This window comes from Odontomachus brunneus, unplaced genomic scaffold (assembly GCF_010583005.1).
Source record: "Odontomachus brunneus isolate Ranch 3 - 2012 unplaced genomic scaffold, Obru_v1 Obru_scaffold_014, whole genome shotgun sequence".
In the NCBI taxonomy this organism is placed as follows: Eukaryota; Metazoa; Arthropoda; class Insecta; order Hymenoptera; family Formicidae; genus Odontomachus; species Odontomachus brunneus.
The window spans coordinates 43,980-70,017 of NW_022639464.1; the positions used below are offsets into that span (position 1 = coordinate 43,980).

General features: G+C 41.6%; 1 protein-coding gene and 1 long non-coding RNA gene across 11 annotated transcripts in view; one reads left to right on the forward strand and one right to left on the reverse strand.

The window, feature by feature from the left end:
• The window catches only part of LOC116841233 (uncharacterized protein CG43427), a 93,657-nt gene that overhangs the window by 9,807 nt on the left and 57,812 nt on the right, over window positions 1-26,038 (forward strand). Inside the window, exon 2 of one of the 10 annotated variants that reach the window (XM_032808920.1) lies at window positions 23,031-23,070. The exons of the other annotated variants lie outside the window; for them this stretch is intronic. The gene's annotated coding sequence lies outside the window, so the exon portion shown is untranslated. The remainder of the gene's footprint in view (window positions 1-23,030; window positions 23,071-26,038) is intronic. 10 annotated transcript variants of the gene reach the window in all.
• Window positions 16,105-19,006, reverse strand: LOC116841236. The gene is made up of 2 exons (XR_004377520.1): window positions 18,786-19,006; window positions 16,105-17,889 (listed from the first exon to the last, which is right to left on the reverse strand). It is a non-coding gene; the product is annotated as an uncharacterized LOC116841236 (long non-coding RNA).

Consider the following 26,038-nt stretch of genomic DNA (forward strand, 5'->3'; position numbering starts at 1 on the left):
TATCCCCACTTCGACTATATCTCACTTTTAACACGGCATTTAACTCATTTGAACTCATACGTTAATGTTTAAGCTGTAGTACTGAATGCTGCATGCGTCCTCATAAGTATGCTGAAAGCACGCCCGCTGTAGGGTTAACCTGAAAATTATTAATGTAAATGTAAATATGAATATATGTTAACAATACGAATGCATGGTGTGTTTTACATACCAGGCTTTTTTCTTAGATTTCATATAGAAACACATTTTTTTAGTGTTGCCCTTTTTCTTAATTTTTTTCCTAACCTTTGTGTTTACGCTTGCGAATTTTATTCAATATTATTTATCGCCAAAATCGACTGGAGTGTAGTTTACATCCTTATACGCGTTCTAAATTTTCACATATTCGTTGGACGGTTTAAACGTATTCGTAAATGCGGTATTTCGTGTTTTCATTTTATCTCTGCCTCTACTACAGTAAGGGAGATGTCCATCATCGTTAAGATCTTATAAGATGATGGCATTAGCGATCTACTCAATTGACCTCTGCTAGGCTAAGTTTAGTTGTCTTTTTTATATGGAAGAGTTTCGGCAACTTCGGTAAAGTATTGCGCGTGACAGCGACGAGAAGAGAACCGGTAAATAACGAGATGGGTTTTGGTTAGACATCAGAATAACTCAACAGACTAAATGTTAAGGTTAGCTCGCCTGTCTTCCGTTTTCGGTCACGAGAGGATATTCATTGTGCACGAATGATGTACGACTAATTGTCGACCGTGAATCATTGCAACGTCCTTACACTACAGTGCAAGGGAGAGTCGACTGCAAATTGTACTCGCTCGAACGCGTGATTTACAGAATTTCGCTCTTTCTTACACAGCACCTTTAACGTATGCACGATTACACCGCGGGTTTCTATCGGGACTTCACGCGAACCTATCATCACAATGATAAATTGTAGATCTCGGTGGAACGAAAGAGCGAAATCACATCAAGCAGAGGTCAACTCTCCACGACGTCGGTGTTCGTAGAGGTGATCCGCGATTTATTCGTCGTCTGTCAAAGCGCGCTTACCGCCTTTTGAAGGTTGACTCCGTATCTGTGTACGCGGGCGAATATTGGGGCGAATACTTCGCACGATGCCGCGCACGAAAGTTATTTTTGAGGCGCGCACTGAACAATGAGCCGAGATAAGCTTGAGAATCGTTGCTGAAGCGAGCACTGTGCGACGTTGCCTCACGACGAGCTTTCCCCTCGTTTTTTGTGAAAATGACCCCCTTCTCACACAGACGGACTATTCACTCTCCTGCGAGGAAATTCTCAATGAGCTGCAAAGAAACGTTCGCACGCGCTCCTCCTCTTTTGCCTAGCATTTTCTCTCTCTCCCTCTCTCTTTCTGACCCTCTTACAGCATGAGAAACTCAGTCTTAAGTATGCTGAGAGAAAAAGTTTTGCTAATTTAAGAAAATACTAATACCCGCAAGAAGTGGTTTGTTAATACAGGATCCCCGCAGTGGGAACAAATGATTTGTCACTTTCAACTTGCTGGCCTGAGCAACACTTTTGTAATGGAGACACAACTCACCTAACCTAACTTAAATAGACGAGAACAAATGCGATTTGTGTCTGTGTCGCAATGCGTGGCTGTTAAAATGACAAATGATGAGAGAAGATTTGCAACGGTAATTGTTCGATTTTATTTCTTAACGATCATCAAGTAGCAAATGTGTTTTTGTTCTGACAACACACAAAGGAATTTTTCTCGATGGACTGTAATAAGAGAGATTGGTGACAAAACTTAGACACACTTCACAGGTAGCACTGAGAAGAATCTCTCAGTTATCAGAATAAGAGTACGTTTGCCGTTTGATGATTGTTAAAGGAACGGTTGCAGAACAGTTGCCGTTGTAAATCATTTCTCATCATTTGTCGTTTTAACAGACACGCATTGCCTAAGACACAAATCGCATTTGTTCTCGTCTATTTAGGTTAGGTTAGATGTCTCCATTACAAAAGTGTTGTTTAGAACAGCAAATTGAAAGTAACAAGTCACTCGTTCCCACTGCGGGATTATTTATCATGTCAACAAATGTTTCTCATGTCAACAAACCATTCGTTGCGGGTGTTGGTATTTCATTAAATCAGCATAACTTTTTCTCTCACTTTTTCTCTTGAAAGGAAGTAAAACTCACCTGTGAAACAATTAGATCGCAATAATATCTAAACGTGGTACAATTCTCATTATTCGTAAAAACGTATCGTCACGATAACGAAATGTTGAATATATCACAATTTCTTTTTCCTCTTTGCGACCTGTTTTATGCCTGTTTACGTCATGTCCTGTTTACGTCATGTTAGTACGATTTTTATTTGCTTTTTTTTTACTTGACAAGAAGATTAACATGTACAATCGTAGGTAGTAAATCCTTTTGTTCACATTGGACTGTATATCGAGTTTTAATGCGCGCATTACATACGTAGAGAAACGTCAGACGAGCGCATTCAGAAGTTATATGCGTGCAGCGACATTCTGTCTGCAAGATAAGGCTTCTCAATTGTCACGCGAAGCTCCGTGTAGGATCTTTATTTGTCTGTCAAAAGTGAGCTGGGAAAGCCGCGGGTGTACCTGACACCGAAGAACGCGACGTAACCTTTGAACTTTTCGAAAACTTGCCTCATATAATATTCACGTCGCATTCTTCTCTTTTTATAACATGCCCGTCTTATGCTAATACTCGAATGACAAAAAGAAAGCGTTCGAAAGATGTCGGGAAGGTCGCTCAAACAAGTTTCGATATGTTTCTTTTCGTCTCCAGATAGATACAGAAATCGCATTTTTAGGATAAACGAAAATATCTAGAATAATTTACACGGGACTGACGACGCGCAGATAGGCGTGATCGTAATCGTGATTGGAAATTATATAGACATGGCAACGTGTACTCGCGCACAAGCGTATACCTGGTAGAAATTTACTGCAGTTTTCGGACAGTTATGTCAAATTTCGTGTGGTAACTAAAAAGCAAAATTACTCGGGATTGATATCGACCAAGATAACGCTTTCCTGCAGTTACTAAACACGAAAGATGTGTAAAATCAGAACACACTTGCAAAACAGAACAGAAAATTAACAACAAACTATTCAATTGATTAATAATCAAGTCTGTTCATAAAATAGACAAGTTTGCATAAAATTTCATAATGTCTATCATGAATAAATTTAAAACATTTATATTGTTAAAAAAAAACTTGCTCAAACAATGAACGTGTAAAATATAGAAGGAGCAAGTAAGCAATAAATTAAAGACAATAAGGCACATAATAATGTTCATCTCTGCAGGGATAATAACCAAAATAAGAAATGAAAATTACAAAGCAAAAAACAAATACGATGTATGTTAACAAAGTTTAATTGCAATGACAACGCATCAGACTATTCTAATGATAATGATGAGAAGTGAAAACTCTAATGATATGTACGATATTAATTTAATTTTATAATATGTGTGCACGTCATAGTGTCTATCGTGAATAAATTTAAAACATATTCATCTATAGAATATTCATTTATATCGTTTAAAGAAGCTTAAAACTGCGCGAATAATCGGTTATTCATGTTTTTCCCTTTTAACGTGACACCTTTCAACCATTAAATGACATATGTCCTTTTATCTATTCTTGTAATTATATCACTTCATCAGGATTTGGGTCTGGACCATCAATTTTCACTTGTATTATTATCATCTGAATTGTCTGATGTGTTGTCATCACAATGAAATTCTGTATTAACACATATACTCTATATTTCTCTTTTGCTCACTTTCATTTTTAACCTTGGTTATCATCTCTGTCGACGAGGGGCTTAATGCCTCATTTTTATAATGTCTTTTTCTGGCTCAATGCTCTTCTACACATTCACGCAATTTAAAGCTCTTTCTTAGCCACATAAGTATGTTTTAAATATACTTATCACAGACATTATGATACGTCCATATTGTGAAACTGAATTATCAGTATTGATGATAAGTCTTGGAAAGATTCAGTCCACATATTGCACAGTAGAGCTGCTTCAGCCACTGAATGAGACTCTACCAAGTAGTTATTCAGTTCTTACACAGTATTTTCACAACTAGTGAGAACGCACTGGTACTGCATAATAATACTGATCAAATGTCTACGCGAACTGCATACACATTCCTACGAGAGATTTCGAACAAGCGATTATCCGCGACGCCTGTTCTTATTTCGCATTCGACCGCGTGTACGCGCGAGCGATAGTTATTAGTTCATTCTCGCGGTGTTTCGTATCTGTATCCCGGTCACGTTCGGTGTTGATAAAAACGTACCGGCTAGGTGCGACACCTGTTACGCGTAGATACGATAATTATAGTCATCGGCCTGTCGTCCACTATTACGCGCGTAGGAATCCGAGGACTTCGAGGATGTAACGAGAGAACCGAACGACAGCTGTGAACACGTCTCGCCCGTTTTATTGGCCACGACTGTGTCTCCTAAAGCGACATCCACACCTTTCTGCTCGTCACATTTTCCCCGACTGTTGAGCCTAGAACACCCGATTGTTTCAACGTAAACTCAGCTACGGTTCAATTGTTCCTTCCTTCATTTCTCTCTCTCTCTCTCTCTCTCTCTCTCTCTCTCTCTCTCTCTCTCTTTGATTTGGCCTTTATATTTTTCCGCTTCTATATTGTTTTGTATAAAATCTCTTCTATTGTTTGTTTACTGAAATTTAATTGTCGCTTGAGGGCAATCTCTCAGAACGCATGAAAAGTATCTATCTTCATAAAAAGGCGGGGATGATCGGTTTGTCATCCAACACCGAGAAAAATAGAATGTTTCTCAAACGGTATAGCACAGTAGTTAACTTTTCCTCGCAATTTTTGTATCACCGGTATTGGTAAAAAATTCGTGAAGGGACACAATGACGCCAATGCGTCGCCACCAACGTTTCTACTCTATTTATCGTATGTGGCGTGTACCGTGCCACGAGAGTCACGCACCTCGTCAAAGTTTACAATAGCGGTTATCGAACTGTAATCCGCGGGGCCGTGGAACTTTGCTGCGCGGGACTTCGTCAAAGGCTCCGCGGGCCTCTTGATGAAAGCTTACTGTGTTCTAAAATGCACACACGTACATACGTATCAAGGGAAACGCATACAATCGCTCGCGCGTGCACTCATACAATGTGTTTGGGTCTGCAATCTCGTTCGCGTCAGAACTCCCGTAATTAGTAAAATCTGGGAATCATTGCCGCGGAAAATGCCACGAAGGGGACGCAACGGCGCCGCGACCGGTGTGTGATATCCCGGCGACGAAAATACCGTAGAAATACTTCGAGATCGCCGTGCACTTCCAATCAGATCTCGAGCGTCGCTCGGCGCTTTAATCGGACAAGAAGCCGACATTTCCGGTAGAAATTGCTTTTCCGGAGGAATGCGCGGCCTAAGCCGCTCTCGCGACCCAATAATTTGTCCGCGATCACGCACGAGGCACACATTCATTTCGACAACCCTCCACTCTCCCTCCATATTTTACACCTGGCATACTACTAACAATGAACACCATCGACATAATTATTTTGACTCACATCTATCCTATTCTCTCCAGTTTTTGATGAAAGAAAACATGGTAGTACTCATTTTTCTGTATAGACTTTGGTTTGCTCCACAGGACGCTACAGTTAGAAAAAACGTTCCCTTATAACCTATATTGAGCAAAAGCTCAAACGAAAGATCTCGTCGAGTAGACTTAGAATATATATAACTTTATATATCTGTAGCTTATTGTTCAAGAGATAGAGGGCGTTATAGATCAATTATTTATACGTAAATATATATTGATAAGTCATTTTGCATTACCCATGGTGTACCATGAGGAGATTAATCTACTAGACGAGATCTTTCGTTTGAACTATTGCTCAATATAGATTATAGAGGAACGTTTTTTTCCTTTGGCGTCCTCTGATGGGAAAACTGACCCTAACAGAAAAATGAATATTACCTCATTTTTTCTTGTGAGAAATTGAAGGTAATAGGTGCGAATCAAAGTCGTTTTGATCATGTCGGTAGTGCTCACTGTAAGTCTCCGTGCATAAATCAAACCTGGTCATGGCGATAGATTGAACCACATTCCGGACCGAACGCATGGACACGCGGGGTTCGCGGCCTGAGGCTCCTCGTTTGAGAAAAATAAATACCGTCCGATGACGCGCCGGGACACAGAGGGCGAGAAAGTCCGGGCGGCTCGGTCGTAATTTAAATTTAATCTACCGGCGATTAAAGTCTCATTAGGCGATCGGATCAACGATTGGGCACTCGCCAACTGCTCGCTCGATTTAAACGCGTAATGCTTTGCCACCGCGCGATCTACGGATCGCGTTTCTACCGCGCGGCACAGAAGGGGCGAGTTAGCCGCCGATTCTTATTAAAATACCGAGATAGAGCGAGTCCTTTCGCGGCGTCCGCGCTGTTGCTATTCGAGGCACGTTGACTAATTAATCCGAGCGATCTCTGCCCGATTTTACTGATGGCAGTGCAATATCTCATTATCTTAACGAGACAGTGTCTCCTTGGGGTCCTTTGAAGTGTTACGCTCACGTAGGCACGCGATAAACGTAAACGTACACGTGTGTTCGCAGGGTGAGTCCCGCGGGAAATTGTGCACTTTCTTAGAAAATATTTTCATTTATAAATGCCGGCAAAATTGATGGGGCTTTCGTACATAACCGTCACGAGTTTGAATCTATTATATGAAATATAACAGAAACTTAGAGAACACTTTCTTTGGACTTTCGCGTACGAAGAGAAAGGTTTGGTTACAATGAACAAGTGTTTTGGTTGAGGGAAAGATGAAATTTTGTTAGAACCCTCAAATTTGAGTCGTAAGAATCACACACAGGAAAGGTTGTGTCCTTCAACCAAAACACGTTGGCTCGTTGGAATCAAACTTCACGTTAGTACAACTAAATTGTCTTTCTTCGTGCAGACAACCGAGTCATTCTCTTTGGAGCGAATAACATTCTTCTGATACTTTCGTTTTTCACGCTTGCGATCTTTTTATTACATGGTCGCCACTTAATCTCGCGTTTAGTGATAACGCGTGGCCGTTAAATACTATGTTGCTTCGAGCAAAGAGCTGTTCAGCTTTCACGGTACTCTTGAATCTTCAGAAGTTAGGCAGGGCCGCACAATGCGATCCACGGGAGATTAAATCTTTTGGCAGCTGACAGTGGGTTTTGTGCTTATTTCCGACCGACCTGCTTTAGCTCGTCGAACGCGTCTCCGTCTCTCGTCTCGCGCCTCTCGCCGTCTTCGCGGCAACTCGAGGCGTATTTTCGCTCGTTCGAAGCTTCGAGGTGTTCGAGCCTGTAAGCCCTTTTCGCCTATTCAAAATGTGCCTGTGAGGATAATTCAAAGCGCCCAAAGAGAACGCAAGCGACCTCATGCCGTCGCCATCTTGGTTGATCATCCCCTTTCGCCTTAAACTTCAACCCCACGGAAATATGTTCCATCCAGATATCTATTACACTTTTCGCTTAACACTCGAGCATATCGTAGAAGAAAACACTTTACTGCAGGCATTATTTTTTCTTTTAAAAATACATAACCTCGAAGCTCAGCAGTGTCGCGTGTTTGCGTACAACGTGAAAACATACCTGAGTCTACGGGTGCGACCAATTAGACGTTGCAAACACTTTAAAGTGCTTGAAGAAGGCCTTGATTTTCTATACGACACTTGAAAACGTTTGCAGTGTTTAATGGATCGTATCATATACCGTGTGTTATACATATGCTAATTTTAATCAACCAAGATGGCCGCGACGGATATATTTCGTCTCGCTCCTGAAGCTTCACGCCCCGCGTCTATAGAGGAACCGTTCAGATATTCCTGCGTCCATGGTGTATAAACCCACTGATACGATACTATATTATTATTTTGTTGTCTGTCCGCCCCGTCACGTTCAATTTACTCCGTCACTCTTGAAAACAAGAATACCGTAAGTGGCACGGTATATTTTTGCCTCATTGTATACATTTATTTTAGCAACTAATGCTCCGATTTCAAATAATCGATTAATTGCATCGGCGCATTAGTGCCTATAAAATAATCATCCAACAGGTTAGAAAAACAATGCTAATCAATTCTGAAAACCTACTATTACACTAATAAGTGTACCGACGTTACAAGGAGGAGATCTGCTGTTTCTGAAAGCCACACTTTCTACACTCGTTTACGTTCTTCCTCCGCTCTTCTTGCAATGTAACCGCGTGCTCTTCTTACATTCCAAGTACAGCGGAGCGCGTGGGCTTTTTCGTGGAAGTCGCGATAAACGCGCGCTTTTATATGAATAAATATGTGCTTATTACCGGTGGCGTGTATCTGCGGTCGCCGTATCACAAAGGCGAGGCGGACGAATCGTTGGCAGGAGATGACAGCGGGAGGAGTCTCTGCAAAAATGCAGTCCGTTCGCAATTAATATCATGCGCAGACCGATAAATCCTCTCGATGCTTCGCGGAAGCGCACGGAAAACGTTGAAAATGAGCCAGTAACCGAGCAAATGAGGACAGCTGGAGCGAGCGATGCGGAACATGATGCACCTATCGCGTAAGCGTAGTCCTCGCGCGTAACAATTATCGACGATAGCCGTTCGCGCAGGCCCTGGTTCTATCTTGCGGCTAGAAACTGGCAGAGACGCGCTCTCGCTCCCTGCCTGCCTCTCTCCGTACAATTCCGCTTTCTTCCGTTTATACGTTGCGTTCTCGTTAATTTAATGGATATGTAGAGGTCGCGGCTTCGAGAAAAACCCGTCGAATTTTCGATCCGTAAAATTGGACACGCAACTTTACGAGCTGCATCCGTTCTTTCCATCGCTTCGCGATGTAGCCGGCAGAAACCAGACATTACTCGAACAGGTGTCCAACGTCTCGAAGGGACTACAAATTACATCGATGCCTCTGAAGGAGGTATCTACCAGTGTTGTAACGGATACTTCTTCTGAAATCGATTACTTCATAAATATTAAAAACTAGTTATAGATATAATAGATATAGATATAGTTATAGATATAATAGATATAGATATAGTTATAGATATAATAAATATAGAAAATAATAAATTTAAATAGATACAAATACAGGTTCAAATTTTTGGTAAATTACAATATATACATACATATCCTATAAGGACGTATTTAGTAGATATACTTATCATGGATATTCTGTTAAAAAATTCTGTCATATATTTTACTATATATTTGGAAATTAGGAGGAATAAGGAAATATAAATATATAGGGATATTATACATGCAAATTTAATAACATTACAGATTAATATATATACCAAACTGTAAAGAATGCTCCGCGTCTTTTTGTATTTTATTCAAATCTTATCTTTTTGCATATTTTATTAAAATTTAGATAAATGTTTGGCAGGTTATTTTATATAAAGAAATATACATTCTATACATATCCATTGCCAAATATTGAAATAGTAGATAATAGAAGTCAAACAAAGACGAAAAGTCCTGTGCCATTTCTAAGTACGAGCAATAGTTAACGAGCTATTAATTAATTTAGTTTTATGCCTAGCATAAAACTACATAGCCGATCGACGGAGCACAGTAGCGCCGTACGCCGGAAAAATGCGAACCTCCGCTTCTAACTTTGCTATTCTAATTTAGTGGCGAGACGAGAGCTCACTGTGGAAGGTTGTTTGTTATCAAAATCAATGATATTTCACGTATATACATTAGATAAGTTTATTTAGTCTTAAAAGATTGCAACACGCTTTGTTTTAATAGACTTTATTTTGAAATAGGCGAAATTTACGTGATATGGCGAAGTCATCAAAATTGTATCTTTATTTGAAATGGCATTCTAAATACAGGTTCGAGATAGTATGAAACTAGTTACAGTTACTAATTTGAGACACATTAGCTACGAATAGAGGTGCGTAAATAGTATCTAGATACTGTAATTAGGTACATATAATTAGACACATTACAACATTGGTACTTGCGCACAGAAAAATGTCATTCTACTGCTGAGAAAAGCTATTACTCAGTTTACTTCCCTTCTTTAATTATTATCTTTAACGAAGAATATTTTCTCGATAATCTCGAATCGTGATCTCTAATTCTCATTTCCAATCTCCATTCGCTTCCGTTCCTGAATCGCTCCCATTCCTAGACCATCTACATTTCTGGAGAACCTCTATTCCTGGAACGTCTCCATTCCTGGACGCATCGTATCGACAAAGCCAATCAGTTATGCGATAATACACGACGTGCGTGAAGCAATTCGCGAGTTACGACAACCAATCAGCATCGCGGAAATAAAGAGGCTCGCGTGTAAAAGAGGTTTCAACGCTTCGATACGTGGAATTTCGAGATTTCATGCCTTTTTTATGATAGGATTTAATATTCTTGACTGAACTGCTAGAACATAGAATGCATTTTGAATAAGTCTGATGAACTCATAGATTTGCGGCTGTATAAACTTATGAAACACTTGAAACATTCAAGTAACATTCACTTGAATGCAGTATGTATTTTTCTGTGTGCGGGTCTGATGCAATTTTGCCAAAGTGACTCTTCGACACACTGAACTGATGCACAAAACTTTGATTTTGGCGCTTGGCATAATTGTGGCGTAATGAGAAAAGCGGGTGCCAACCCGCGGAATGAAGGCTCTCTGCGCCACCTCAGCATATCAAAGAGCCATTTTGACGGAATTCCGTCAGACCTGGCTCCACCTTGCCTCTGAAATTTCTATTTCTGTCTATTCATCCTCTTCTGTCGTGCCTATATTACCGGTATCGACTGGCCATATCACTTGCGCTTTTCGCTCGGTTTATTTGCGCGAACGATACGCTTTGCCCGTTACGGTCATCTTCGACGCGCGAAAGACGCGTCCGCGCCTCCGCGCGGTTTGTCACTGACGCGCACCACGCGAGGATGTCGTTGACCTCATCCTTAGGATCCTTAAGACGCAAAAACACACACGCGAGATACCGTTGGCACGAGTCACCGACATAGATGCACCTGTTCCGCGCCGCTAGTGGCGATGTGCAACGCGAGCGCGCTCGCTTCTTCTGCGCCTCCGCGTTCCGCGCGAGAAGACTTCGCGGAGGTCGGCCGGTATCGTGACGATGCCGTTTTCGTTCCGTGCGCTCTTCTGCTCGGTGTGAATTACGCGGTCTGCCATGCCGTCGCAATCCTAAGGAAGAGCCGATTCCCACCTACGCGCCTTCTCTCTTTCGATTTTCAGAAATATCTGGTCGTCGTATGTCGTAACGGAGTCCAATTTCGCGGAAAATGTTTGCCACGACTGTCCTGAAAGTAAATTACGTAAAGAGCGATGTTCCATCATCGCATACCGGGTGCATCGTCCGCGAGTCGCTAATACAGAGCTGCATCTTGCGGCGAAGTTACCTGCAGAAAATCGCAAGATCTCCAGCAGGAATGAAGCTTCGCGAGTAAAGATAAAAGGCGATCCCCGCGCGCCCCGTCGCGGCGCGTCGTGTTGCATTGCGTAGCGTTGCATCGCGTTTCGTCTCGTCTCGTCTCGTCGCGGCATTCCAGCGCGTCCTTCACCTCAAAGGGAGAGGAGCAGTCGCGTTTTATTTTCATGCTTTCGGTTGGCGCTCGTGCAATTGCATAACGGTCACGCACACACACGCACACGCGATCGCACACGGACGTGTGACGAGAGAGAGACGTAAAACGCGTGCAGGATCGCCGGCTTTTCGCATCACATGCACTCGCTTGCGTGTGCGTACATACTCCCGTCGAGTTGCATAAGAATTCGTTCGTTCGTTCGCTCGCTCGTTCGCTCGCGTCGCGCAGAATTGCACCGGTGCGCAACAAAGTAGCTGTGTGATTCGCTAAAATGGAACCGGCGGTGTTTTAGACGGGCAGGCACTTAGCGCCGACACACACGCGTGGCCGCTTACTTACGCGATTTTACGGCTTTCCGCGCCTGTGGCCGTGCGCGCGTACGCGCGCACATAACGGTACCTCGTAAAATTATTTTGCAATGCGAGATGGGGGGCGAGGTGTGCACGCTCGGATTTAATCATAATCCGCCGTAGCTTATAGCGAGCGAATGAGGCGGGACATGTGTTGGAGAGATCACGTTGAAGTATTGATAGGTTTAAACCACTTGCTACTCGGCTTCAACCGCCGCCGCCGCCGCCGCCACCGCGTGGCGTCGGTCGTTCCGGCACACTTTGCGTTCCAAAATTAGTCCGCTCGAGCCGGCCTGTCGGGCGCGCGCGGCGTCTCGTCGATTAGAATGCCACCCTCCTTCGAGAAAATCCGATAACGCAGTAACGTAATGACGCGGCATTATGCGGCCAGCAAATAGACGAGCGCGCGTCATTAGCGTTAACCGCGCACGGCGCTGCGCCGCGCCGCCGAGACCGTGCGCTTCAAAACACGGAAGTGTTTACCGGCGAACTTGTCGCGATTACGGCTCGCCTCTTTGCGACGGGGAAGCGACGGTAAACGACGCGGCAATTATTCGAACGTTACCTGCGATCAGCGATCAGAAGTTTCCCATGCGTAATCCGCTGCGCGCGCACGCACGCACGCACGGTTGTTTGCTTGCGAGGAGGCGCGTTTCCGTTCAGACCTCGAGTATAAAGCCCATGCCACATTATAGATCGGAGACTGAGAATTGCGGATTGAAGATTGGAACTTGACCAATTGGAACGAAGCAAGCCAAGACCGAAGTTTGTTGATCCGTCGAAATCTAATCTTCAATTCGCAATTCTCCATTTTCAATCCGTAACGTGACACGGGCTTAAGGGAGAATTCACACCTTGGCAAAACAGCAGAAAAAGGCAAAAACCAATCAGAAGCCAGTCAATAGAAAAGCAGAAACTGTCTGTTACCATCTGACCATCAGTGCGGGTTCTGATTGGCTCCTACCTTTTTGCTTTCTGCTTTTCTACCAAGTGTGAACTCTGCCTAAATCAGTCTTCATAGTCTTGGTAACAGAGCGAAAAACAGAACGATAGAAGCCAAACAGAACTCGCGCTGGCGGAAAACAGAAACTGTCTATTATCATTTGGCCACTAGCGCAGGTTCTGATTGATTTCTGCTTTTTCGTTTTCTGCTTTACTGCCAAGGTGTCAACTAAGTCCGCACCTTGGCAGAAAAACAGAAGCCAATCGCGCTGGCAGAAAAACAGAAACTGCCTGTTACCATCTGTCTATCAGGACGGCTTCTGATTGACTTTTGCTTTTCTATTTTCTGCTTTTCTGCTAAGATGTGAACTGTCCCTAAATTAGACTTCACATCTTAGAAGAGCAGAAAACAGAAGTTAAACAGAACTCGTGCTGGTAGAAAAGCAGAAACTGTCTATTACCCACCAGGACAGGTTCTGATTGGCTTCTGCTTTTCTACCAAAGTGTGAACTCCCCCTAAGAAAATGCTCTCGGTCAAGAGAAAGAGACTCGCTCGCACGTAAACAGCTGTCGCTCGGAATTGTATGCGCTTGGTGTTCGGAAGGCGCGATACTTCCCCCCAAATGGATGTGGCCGGTCGATTAACGGATTAATCGCTCTCGTCCGCGCTTTCATCGGCAGCTGACGTGCGCGCTCGATAATACGGCGGCCCGTTAAGAACGCTAACGGGAACGTCGATATTCGCGACGACTGACGAGTCGCACGATGTCGCGCCACTGACTACGTTTTCGGCGAATCTCGGCCTCCCCTCGGGCTCTGCTCCGCGAGAGTATCGATTTACGCAGCAACTGACGCGACCCTCCGATCCGCCTTCCGGTCTGCCGTGAACGCACCGTTGGTCGCGCGACGTTGAACGAGATAGAAAATATTTCATTGTGCTGTTGCGCGAGAAAAATGGTTTGGTTGATTCAGCAATTCCGCTTGCTGCGGAATATTAAACGTTACAACTAAGCAAATTTGCTAGTACAGCGAACATATTAGGTGTGGAAGCACTTATCAACCCGCTCTCACAAAGCAAATCCATTTCTGTTGATATTATTACAGTTACTGCAACAAATTCCGTATTTCGAGCTAAAATTAAAGTTTTACGAAGCAGATCCATCATAATTTTACCAGACAAATCACGGAATTATTCAACAATGAAGAAATGTTTTTGTTCGTTTTACGGAAAAGTACTCTCCCATGTTTTTTTATTATTATATATTTTTTTTTATTATTTGGTAAGTTACAGAGTAAGTATTCATTTACTCACTCAGAGACATTTCAATGCAAATCTTTGCTTTAGCTAACTTATATATATATATATATATATTCGTATTATTATATATTTAATATATTATCATATTTAATATATTTAATATATTATCATATATTTAATATATATATTATCATATATTATTATATATTATATATATATATATATATATATATATATATATATATATATATATATATATTATATATATATATTCGTATTAGTAATTGACGATTTAGCTATTTTGAAATCCGTTACTCTGTACCAAGTTTCCTTTAATATGCCACAGCAAAAACATTTATTGCATGTGTATCAATAGCTATATTTCCCATTAGTTGTGGTTCTTTCAGAATGCCAAGGTTATTATCGATATCTTATTATGAACGTTGTTAAGAATCTTGAGAGAAAAAGAGTGAACTTTTTAGCTGGGATATGTACCTGGCTCTTTTCAACGCAGGGTATTGGAAATTCGTTAAATGCCGTGGGTCACCTGGACGGTTACAGTTTCTGTTGGCGCAACGTTACCGTTAGCCACGGTTACGCAATGGCGAATTGATCCTTCGGAAATGATAAGCATGTTACATAAGATTTCTCGCTCACTTGCAACGACGTGATTTTCACAGTAATTCGCGTTCAGGTTCCCATCGATGCGAACTGAAAATTTTCGCAATTTGTTGATCCGGTTTCACCGAGATCCTCGACGATCTCGGTGTCCCCCTGATCGATATCTCTACACGTAACGTCTATATCTTATCTTACATGTGCGCGAGAATACTCGAAAATTCTCTCGTATACACACACACACACACACACACACACCGACGTAAGGATGCGGCGGCATTCGAGAGTTCCATGTACCGCGAGCTCCGCTTTTTCTCGTCAAGTCGACGCGGCGTAACGGCAAGCTGGTAGCAGTCGGTAGTAATAAAGGAATAACGGAGCGTTTCCGCAGTTTAAAACGCGCACGACCCGACGATTCTTTTTAGTATCAGTCTCGATCGAGTTCGGCCTCGCGAATGTAGCGCTCCCCTAAGCGCATTTTATCGCTGCGTTTGAGGCGTCAAAAAAGGCCGCGTATGCATGTGCGATACGATTTCATCTGGTAATTCACTGCATTATAACGGGTTCGGCCGGTACGCTTAACGTCCGCGATACCCTGTTTGTTTGCCGGTGACTGAGCGGTAAAACTCCGACCTAAAAATACGTACGCTATTACTACGATGAAGAGAATTACACTACATAGCAGTAATCACATGTAACATTGCCATCTGATTTAATAACAGGCTATTATCAAATGATAACTGTTAGTAAATTCCTTACATTAACATACCATCTTGCAATAAGTCGCTATTAATTTACTAATACAATTTTAAGGAGTTTGCAAAGTACATCAGTATTTTAATCATTTTGAATTTTACCTTAAGAAAAAAGGATGAGCCTTCGAGCCGTACATCTCGGTGGAGTATACTAAATTTTCTTTAAATTTGGCATATGAAGGATTTCGGGGTCGTTGATTACAAATTCGAAGTCAAAAAGTTAAAATTTGAAATGGCGAGCTCAACATGGCGATTATGAGTCTCCAAAATTAGTAATCTCAAAATTGGTTTTTAGCATTATCTGGAAATAACACTTCCTCGATATGGAAAAAAGATATTTGTGTTTTCGACGACAAACTTGCGATAAACGTATTATCAATATTTCAATAATTTGTGAAAAATAGAGTTTACTAATTATCTTTAATAAACTGTTAGCGTTTTGATGTGTCGATTCCTAATAGTCTAATTAGCCTTAAAATAATTTTTGTCAGAAAAAACTTTTTTACTTTCATTTGCTTTTAATAATTTGGCAATTAAACATTCAAGTTATTTTTTACTTATTTTTAACTCTTTATGTTTATGAGGAACTATATAGTAATAATATAATCGACTATATCGGCTATATAAGTTAGTTAATCCTTAACTATCTAATTTCTCATGTTTAAAAATTCTTTCATATAGGATGTTTAAAACTAAAGTACATACAACTCAACGCGTATAAGAAATTTTATTTTTCTAATTTTTTATTTAAATAGATTATGTGACTCTGAGGTCACGTTGGACAGTTACTATCACTGTTAACATATGAAAGAAGGCAGCCATATTGTGACTTTCACATCACATCAGTCACAGGAACAACATTCATATTGATGATAAATAATGATGAAACTGTATTGTGTGACCTCAGAATCACAGTGGGCAGTAGAAATTTAAACTCACTATAAATGAAAAAAAGATAGGTAGAATGCTAGTTGGGTCACAGTGAGACACTGTGACCCAAAGAAGACCCAGAAAATGATAAACTGTTGGATGTTGATTAGTCATTAGCGCACTTATGGATTAACAGCTAATTTTCATAATCTCGACCCCACGCATCAGAGAGAATCTTGGTCATTCATCAACGATCAAATTAATCACCGCGCGAACCATCACGCAACGTTGGCACAGTGAGAAAACGCCGATGAAACGCTTCGCGCTTCCTCTCCCACGCCACGCCCGCCTCCTCAACGCTCACTCGTCGCTCACTTAGGACGCGGTCGATTTAATTCGAACGACTTGCTTTACGAGGATGCATAAATCCCTAGACCCAAGGATTGTTCTTCTCTTCTTCGAAGAGCTGCCTACAACTGGTGCACACTGATGCAACAAATTTGACAGAGCCAAGTATAGATCGTTTCACTCTAACTGATTGCACCAGTTCTTGGGAAGTTCTTCGGAAAAGAATAGATCTCCAATCCCCGCGGGAATCGCCAGGAATAATAGAATAACTCCGCGGCTACCTCCAAGACGCGAATGGACTGGAGGACGAAGAGAAGAAAAGAGAAGGTAACACGACAGACGATTCATCGGTGCAAAGGGAACGAGGAGGAGAGAACACAAGCGTGACTTACGTAAAACGGACACCTGCTTCATTGTTGAAGCGGCTTAGCGCAGTCGACGTTCTCCGCGTACCCACGAGGAGACCTCGCACCTTCCACGCTTCCCTCCTCCGTCGCTCCCCCCGACTCGTTCCAGATATTCGATACTCCGTCTACCATGGCTGATACCGTGACGAAATACCGCGAGGTTGCGACGCCACCGAAGGAGCGAGCGTGCATGTGCGTACACGAGCATATACAAGCGCTGCTCCGCGAACATTGTCGCGTCGCGAACAGAAAGTGGCGTTCCTCCGCGTCCCCTTCAAGGACGTTAAGAATCACCCCGCGCTCCTCCCCGGTATTATAATCAGCAGAACCGGCCGGAAAGGCTCTTCGACAATGGGAGACGGTCCAGAAAGGGTGAGGGATTTGAGGGCGCGTTACCTCGACCTTAAGACCGGATGCTCTAACCGTCCCTAAGTCCTTTTAAGCAAATCTCCTTTCTCCGTATACTTCCCGCAGGTGAGATTATTATCGCTAGAAAGGAACGTTGTTAGTAACTTAGCAGGTAACTTAGTAACTTAGTAATCTAAATGGTAACTTAGATTTCTCGAATCCAACGTATTGTCACATCCCGACGTTTTTTTTTTAACGTTCTTGGCGAATTTGCGCTACGTTAATCGTACATGCCAACACGTCGTGATCCTTTAACGCTCTAGTTCCGTTCCGAGCCTCTTGCGAACTCAAACATTCTTGTACTGTTGCAGCGATCATCTGTAATATTCATACCTATGTGTGAATTAAGGCTCCTGGCCCCTCGCATTGTCTATCTCTTTTTAATGACGTCAGAAGCGAGAAAATGCATGCTAAAAATTCTTGCGAAATATATTGAAATAAAAATATATATCCATAAAGTAACACTTGCAATCGATTAAACAAATTTGTAAGATATTCCGTGCACTCCCCTTTTGCTCTAACAATCAATAATTTATTGTAAATTAATCTGAATAGAAACAGGCGAAGAAATAGGTTAAGAAGATAAATTGTATGTCACGTTAATTTACGACAAATTATTGATTTCAGAGCAAAAGCGGAATGCGGAATATCTTACAAATTTGTTTAATCGATTGCGAGTGTTCAAAAATTTTTAGCATGCATTTTCTCGCTTCTGAGAAGCGTCATTAAAAAGCGATAGACAATGCGAGGGGCCAGAAGCCTTAAGTCGTATATTGACATGATTCACATATTTTGGGCACTTTAATCGAGCATTAGGGTTGTTTTTACCCTCGCTTATTTATATCCCGTGAAAGTACTAGTGACAACCTATAAGATATAACAAATATACTTTCTAGTCTGTGAAATAAAATTATAGAAAACCTCGAAATATAACGAAAAAAAAATCATCTTTATTTTACACCTGGACATCATCTGGCATACTGGAGTTAAAAACGATTCCATAGAAATTGTGCCTTTTTATTATATGACAGGCAGTTGAAACGATCCAACAGAAAGTGTTTAGATCTCACATTCCCATCAACTTTCTTTAATGTCTGAGCCGAAAGTCCTCATTTCACTAGTTAGCGAGTAATCCGAAGTAAGATCGAAAATGAGTCTGATATGTTCTGGATTAGGATCAAAAGTATACATTTTTTATGTGTTAATATACATACCGTGTACATAACATAAATTAACGTCTTGGATTGTGTAAAATTCTGATGTTGACTCTGTCGTCGACGCGACACAGTTCAAAGAAGACAAGTGTAAACACGTTTGGGAGGGTAAATAGTAGGAGTTCCCGAATCCGCGGATGTAAATGCGACAACGAAAGAAAGTGTTGCACACAACGTTAGAAAGTAACGAGTCGTCAAACGTAACTAACGCTGTCGTCGAATGTCCACAACTTAAATAGACCATCCACTCGGCGCGACATTATACTTTTAAAGCAACTCGATACTTAACGGCTATAAATATTCATAACGCTTCGTGAAACGCGCCGTGGTAAGGCAAAGTGAAAAAGCGAGAGCAGCAGCAGCAGCAGGAGGAGGATAAGGAAGGAGTAATGGTTGCCTCAGTCGCGCTAAAAGGTCGTTCAAAATTTCTCCCGCGATTACACTCGGCCGCGCGTGCAACGCCCCGATGTTGCGAATTTTAATTGAGCGAGATCGTCGTGTTTGAAAGCGGATAATAGCACTCCGTTACCATCGCATTATAAGTACGCAATTTTCCGCGTTTGAACTTTCGACCTGAGTCATTTGTCACACCAGAAGAGTACTGTTTTGATTTTAAAAACCTCTCCATTTATCACATTTCGTAGGGTTGTACACGAATTTTCGAATTCTAATGTGCATACCGCGATCAATGTCAGTGCTTCTGCCAGACATTGCCTTCTAGACGAATTGCACGTAAATTACCGAGAATAAATTTTAAACTATTATTTTAGTATTTCTAGAATAATGTCATGGTCTTGTAAAGACTTTCAAAATAATTGAACATGTGAGGCAGTGGACAAAATTCTAAATTTTTGGAACTCTGGCGAGTTTGCAGACGAGTTTCAGTCTCACTATTTATTAAAACATTCTTTATCGATTGGTACCAAAATTTATTTATTTGACTCCAGACGAAGGAGAACGGTCCTTTGTGACTTTGAAAATTATATTTGCGAACTCGTTAGGGTTCCAGAAATTTGGAATTTTGTTCCATATGTTCAGTGTCTTTGTTTGATCACTTTAAAAATCTTTACCATGGCATCATTTTAAAAATATCAAAATAATAATTAAAATTTCGATCTAAGTCACTTGTCACACCAAGAGATGATTTTGATTTTGAAAACTTCTCCACTTGTCACTTCATAAGTTGTACTCGGATTTCCAAATTCCAACGTGCATACGGCGAGGAATGTCAGTGCTTCTGTCGGACACTGACAGACTTCTGACTAATTGCACGTGAATTACTAAGAATAAATTTTAAATATCATTTTGATACTTTTAAAACGATTCCATGGTCCCGTAAAAACCTTCAAAGTGACCAAGTAAAGACACTGAACATATGGGGCAATGGACAAAATTCTAAATTTCTGGAATTCTGACGAGTTTACAGACGGAATCTTCGGTCTTAACATTTCTTAAAACATTCTTTACCGATTAGTATCAAAATTTATCTATTTGACTCGGGACAAAGGAGAGCAGTCCCTTGTGAGACTTTATTACTTTGACCATCGTGGCACGCGCATTTGCTGTGCCATAATATTCGCCAGCGTTCGATCAAACGAAAGGAAATTAGGTAACTGCCAAGATAAAAACAAATATCGCGGTCGATCGCGATATCACATCGGCTCGCCGCTGCTAGTCGAATCTGCGGCCATGGCTGCTCGTTGTCGCGGTTGTTTGTTGTCGGTATGAACGGCAGGTACCTAGGAAAAACTTTCCCGAAGGCCCAATTCCCACGATCAGTCGGCGGCTTGGCAGCGCGTGCATACACACATAGGCAGGTACGCGCAGCCTACGTACATCCTGCGCACAATGCGCGAGGTGCACGTGCGCACGCGCGCACACGTTCCTTTGGAAAGCGGCGGGAAAAAGCGTGAGGCGACGGAGAACTCGGTCGCTACTTCGCGACGTGCGGACGCGTCGCCGCGATGCGAGAGTGAAGAAAGGGAGGAGGAGGAGGTCGTGAGAGTTGATGCCCCCGCGACGCACCGGATCGCCGTGTATGCACACGTGCATACGTACGTACTTGTGTAAGAAATGGAAAACCTAAGTGAAACTGAGCCCGTAACACCGCGAGAGTCCGAGAAAGACAAGATTTTGACACCGCTAATGGCCACCACTGTCAACGCCGGTTAAATTCGTAGCCTTGATTTGAGTATTCTAGTATTCTCTCGGCACGCGTTAACTGCCATGTCATTTCTGTACGAGTGACGCATGCATTCCACTGGGGGTCGCGTCACCCGACACGGTCTTACTTTCATTTGTGTATGTGAGAGAGAAAGATTTCGAACGATACTAAAAAGTACTTGTAAAGGACTCACACACGATAACAGCGATAAAATCTTATGGAAACAATGGAAGAGGTGATTATTAACTCTTCAAGTGAGTAGATCATTTATACCCGGATGTAATAACTTTGCATTTTGCCTCATCCCGAAATTTTCAAGGTTTTATATGTACTTCAAAGGGAAGTTAGTATACAAGAGCATTTGAGGCTCAGTAGCGACAAAATTCGTTGATTACTGTCGATGCAAACTAATCCTAGACACGAGTAACTGCCTTATTCACTTAACGTAGACTTTTTACGTAGATAGGTAAAAATTTGTTTTTTTTTTTTTATATTGTTTATCTCAATGGTCTTTCAAGTTTTTATAATATATTTAACTAATGTGGTATTTTTGAATTTTTACAAGGCCGTTAAAGAGGACAAAGATGGGAACGGTAGCAAGTTTTTGCTGTTGTATATTTTTATATTAAATTCATTGAAAAAATGTTTATACAATGTATAAAAATGTTTTTTCTATATTATTTGGCCTCATTATACAAAAATACACTATTTTCATATACCGAAATAATTCGATATTTTTTTCAAAAGAGATATTTTTTATAATTTAATTTAATCAATTATTAGTCTTAAATATAAAAAAATCGTAAATATCATGTTTCAAAAAAAATTACAAAAAATTATGTTTCTTTTTCACGAAATAACATATTTGATAAGTTTTTGTTTAAAAAATTTTTTAAATCACAACTTTTTTAACAATTTTATAATTATTAATGGGAATACGAAAAAGAAGCCACATGAATTTTTTCAGAATGTTTCAATAATTTCAAGTTAAAAAAATGCATCAGATAAGAGTGACCCTATTAAAGCACAAAAAATATTTATTCACCGTAAGGGTTAATTTTAGGCTACGTTCCGAAATTCATTACCAATGCTGAAATTCTATAATACACGTAACATGAACTATAGATTTTCAGTACTGGCAGTGAATTTGGGAACGCAGCCTTAATCAATCGTTAACAATGTCGACTTAAACCTGGCTTAGAACCGAGTGTATGTAGCGAACAACATATCGATAGATTGAGCTTTATGCAACAACGAGCCTAAGGACGGCAGAGGTACGATTTTGAAAGAGAGGTCAATCGCTCCATTAGTAGTTTCGAGCGGTACGTGTGACCACGTGGAATATCGCCAGAAGCGGGCCTGTGACGCGATCTACCTGGTATCCCCGATCTATATTTATAGCGAGAACGACCGATGGGATATGCGATCAATCGTGTTCGCTGCCAAGTGCTGTCCGTACCTTCGATTCTTCCTGCTCGGAACGATTCCGACGAGGTGCCGGCCCGAAACAAATTATCCGAATATTATTACCGATCCTGCGACATTAGTGGAATAGTAAAAGCAGCATAGATTTATTAATAGAGTCGCCAGTTAAATACCACCATCTTGACGGTGCTGTCCATTGGAATTGTTTAAGGGGATGCCAAAGTGGACGACGAACTCGAAAAATATCGATAACGTAGATCGTCACTAACACGATACTGTTACCTTCTCGTATTTCTTGTATTACATGTAGGACGACATTTATAGTCGAATCTGATATTTAAGATCGTATCAAGTTTATCTTCACATGTTCCGTAGCCAACAAAACAATCCATACATTACCTGAAGATGAATTTAAGACGATCTTAAATATAAGATCCGACTGTGAATATCAACCATAGATCTTATATAAATATGTGCTGCTCTGTTTTATTATGTTAGCGGAAAACAAACCACGCATATATAAGAATCTTTCTGCACATATTAACAGGGTTGCCACAGACTTGTAAAACCGGCAAAATTTTGAAAAATAATTTTAAAAACTGAGAAAATCTGAAACAGGAAAAGATATAAAATAGAATTTTGAACTTTGCTTACAGTCGCGACTCAGAACCACGCCGAGAAAGCAGACTCGATCGCGTAAGTTAGAAGTTTATTGGCTACCGCGTCACTTCTTAATAAAATAAATTAAAATTTACATTCCATTCTATTTTTACTCAATCGCTTTTTCCCTCATAACGGCATTCTTCTTTCTAATACTCATTTTTTTGTTAACTTCAATTTGCATTCAGGATTATATTTTGTTACTTAACTTTCTCCAAGTTTGTGTTGCTTTTAATAATATAAGCTACTTTTCCCGCAATCTCTGTTTCTAAACGTTAAGACGTTTAAAATTACATGTCGATCATAGAAAATTCACCATTGTCGTCTTGGAGAACATGAAAAAATCAGGAAATTTCAAAATTCATTTTCTTCTAAATTCTAAATTCGTTTTCTGTGAAATTTCAAAATTCATTTTCTTCTAAATTCTAAATTCGTTTTCTGTGCGATTCTAGCATCGGTAACGCGTATCGCCGAAGTCGAAGGTCGATATTTTCAGAAACGCGCGAGCATATCGCGCCGAGCTTCCCCTCGCCTTTTCCTTCCCAAGGACGGTCCTTTTCATTCTCAAACGCGAGCATGTTATTCGCGGTGCCGTCGCACTGCTGCGTGCGTACAGGTGCCGCGTAAGAATGCCGCGCGCGATCATTTCGCGCACGCATAAATCATTCGAGATTTAATGCTGCGGCGTAACGAGTTCTCGCCTCGGTCGCGACGATCGCCGTCGCCGTCCCCGTCGTCTAAGGTGAAGGCTGGTGAAAAAGAGCGAGTTCCTTTCTCTCCTTCTTGAGACGGTGGACGCGCGGGTCCCGTGTGACGCAGATAGAAGGTAACCGCGCCGGGAATTAATCTCGTTCCGCATAAAGTATAAACCGGAGATAGTAAAATATGCGCGCTCGCGACTCCCCCGGTCTATCTTCCCCGTCGTCCTCCTCTTTGTACGCCGCGTTGTATGCGCGTATGTCCCGCGGAACGTACGAAGCGGGTATGCCCACATCGCGCGCGAGCGAGCGTACACCTTTATTGCAGCTCGTGTCCCTGCATTGTTGCGCTCTCCGCGTGTGGAGTAGCAAGGACGACCGCATCTGGATCTGGACTCGCGTTGTCCCTTTGTTGCGGGGTACTCGAGACTCGCTCGCACATCCGCGCGATATATACTATTTCTCATTGTCTATTATCATCCGTTTCTATTTCGCTCACTCGCACTTTGTCACGATTGTAATAATTATTCCTGAACGTACACACATACACGCGGAAAGATACATACTACATTCAAGTGAATGTTACCTAGGCACGTATTATGAAATTCCTCGGAATTGATTCCGATCGATTATTTTTTTATTTCCCTACATTTCTTTCATCATTTCCTACAAGAATTATTCTGATCGAAATTGATTCCGAAAAGTTCCGTACTTTTGTTTCAAATATTTCATAAATATATACTATATCTACAAATCACAAATTTATCATGAGCATCAAATTTACTCAAAATACATTCTAGATCCTAGCATTTCAATCAAGAATATTAAATTAAGAGCAGGTTCTTAATTTTTACGTGTGTGTGTGTGTGTGTGTGCTGGTTTAGAAATAGTCGAAAAATAAAAGATTTATACAAATTCTTTTAAAAAAAAAATAGATAAAAATATCAGTATAGAGTTTTGATCAAACTATTTATCATTATTTTAAGTATACAAAGATTTTAAGTATAAAATTTTAAGTTACATATATAGACTAGTATATAATGTGTGTGTGTGTGTGTATGTGTGTGTGTACACTATATATAGTGCTATATATAATGAAAATATTCTTTGTTGAAGATAACCATTAAAATAATTAAGATTATAAACCGAGTAATCGCTTCTCTTAACAGTGAAATGATACTTTAGCCTATGTGCCGTGTGCACAAAAATTAGTACGGGTGTGTCGCTCGCTTAAGTTTCTTCTCTCACACACACCTCGGGTGCGTCGGTGTAACAAAATCGAAAAAACAACGTCCACTCAGGTGGAGTCGAGCGTTTCGATTTATCCGTCGGGAATTCGCTCCTGCGTCGCGATGCGCGATAGAGAATCGCGCGTCTCGATCTCGAGTAATACCGGTATCCCTCCTCCTATTCCGGCACAGAAGTATCAGCGGCCGACTTTATCTCCTTCATTTTGCATAGCGCGGTTATCTATCGGGGCGCATCGGGGACCTGGTCGCGCGTTAAATCACTCCCTTAAATATCGAATTAACATACATACCGATCGGTATCGGCGCGCGCCTTAGGTTCCGCCGGACTACCGTGCCACATTGACACGGGAATATACGATAATGCGCGTAAATCGTCTATTGTCCACGCGTCGTTTAACATCGAGCAGACCGGGGCTGGGATCCCGTCGTTCGGTCTGGCGTCGTGTCTCGCGGACTTCCGACGTCAACGATCGACGTCGATGCCCGATACCCGTCACGACGTCATCTCCTACCGTTCCACGCTCTCAATACCGTGCTCGAACCGCCCAAGGCGGACGTGTGTGATTCGCAAATAACGCCGTGTCGTTTTTCCCGTGGCTCGTCAACTGGCAACTACGTTGCAGTTCTAGCTGATACGAATCTCAACACGACAGCCCGCAATTGATTCTCACTTGTAAAAACCATCAAGGCTCCGTGAAGTCTGTGTGAATGACGGTTGGTCTTGCAATTGTAATTATAAGGGATCTTTGTTCTGGTACGTGATCACGTCGGTCTTCCTTGCAAGGGAGATCCAAACGTCTCAATCGGCGGCAGAGACAATGCAAGACTTTTGAGCCTTGTCGTCGGACAGATTCGCGAACGTTTTTCTCAGCTCTCTGTGTGTCGACAGTTATTACATCAGCAATAGGCTAAGTAACCCCGAAGAGGTAACAGGCGGCAGCCGCGGTAAGAGGCTATCTATAGGTGAACCGTATTGCATGTATCGAGTTGTATAACGCGCCGTTGCTCTCGACGGGCAGGTATATGCACGCTTACCTGCAGCCAGAAAGTGGTTAC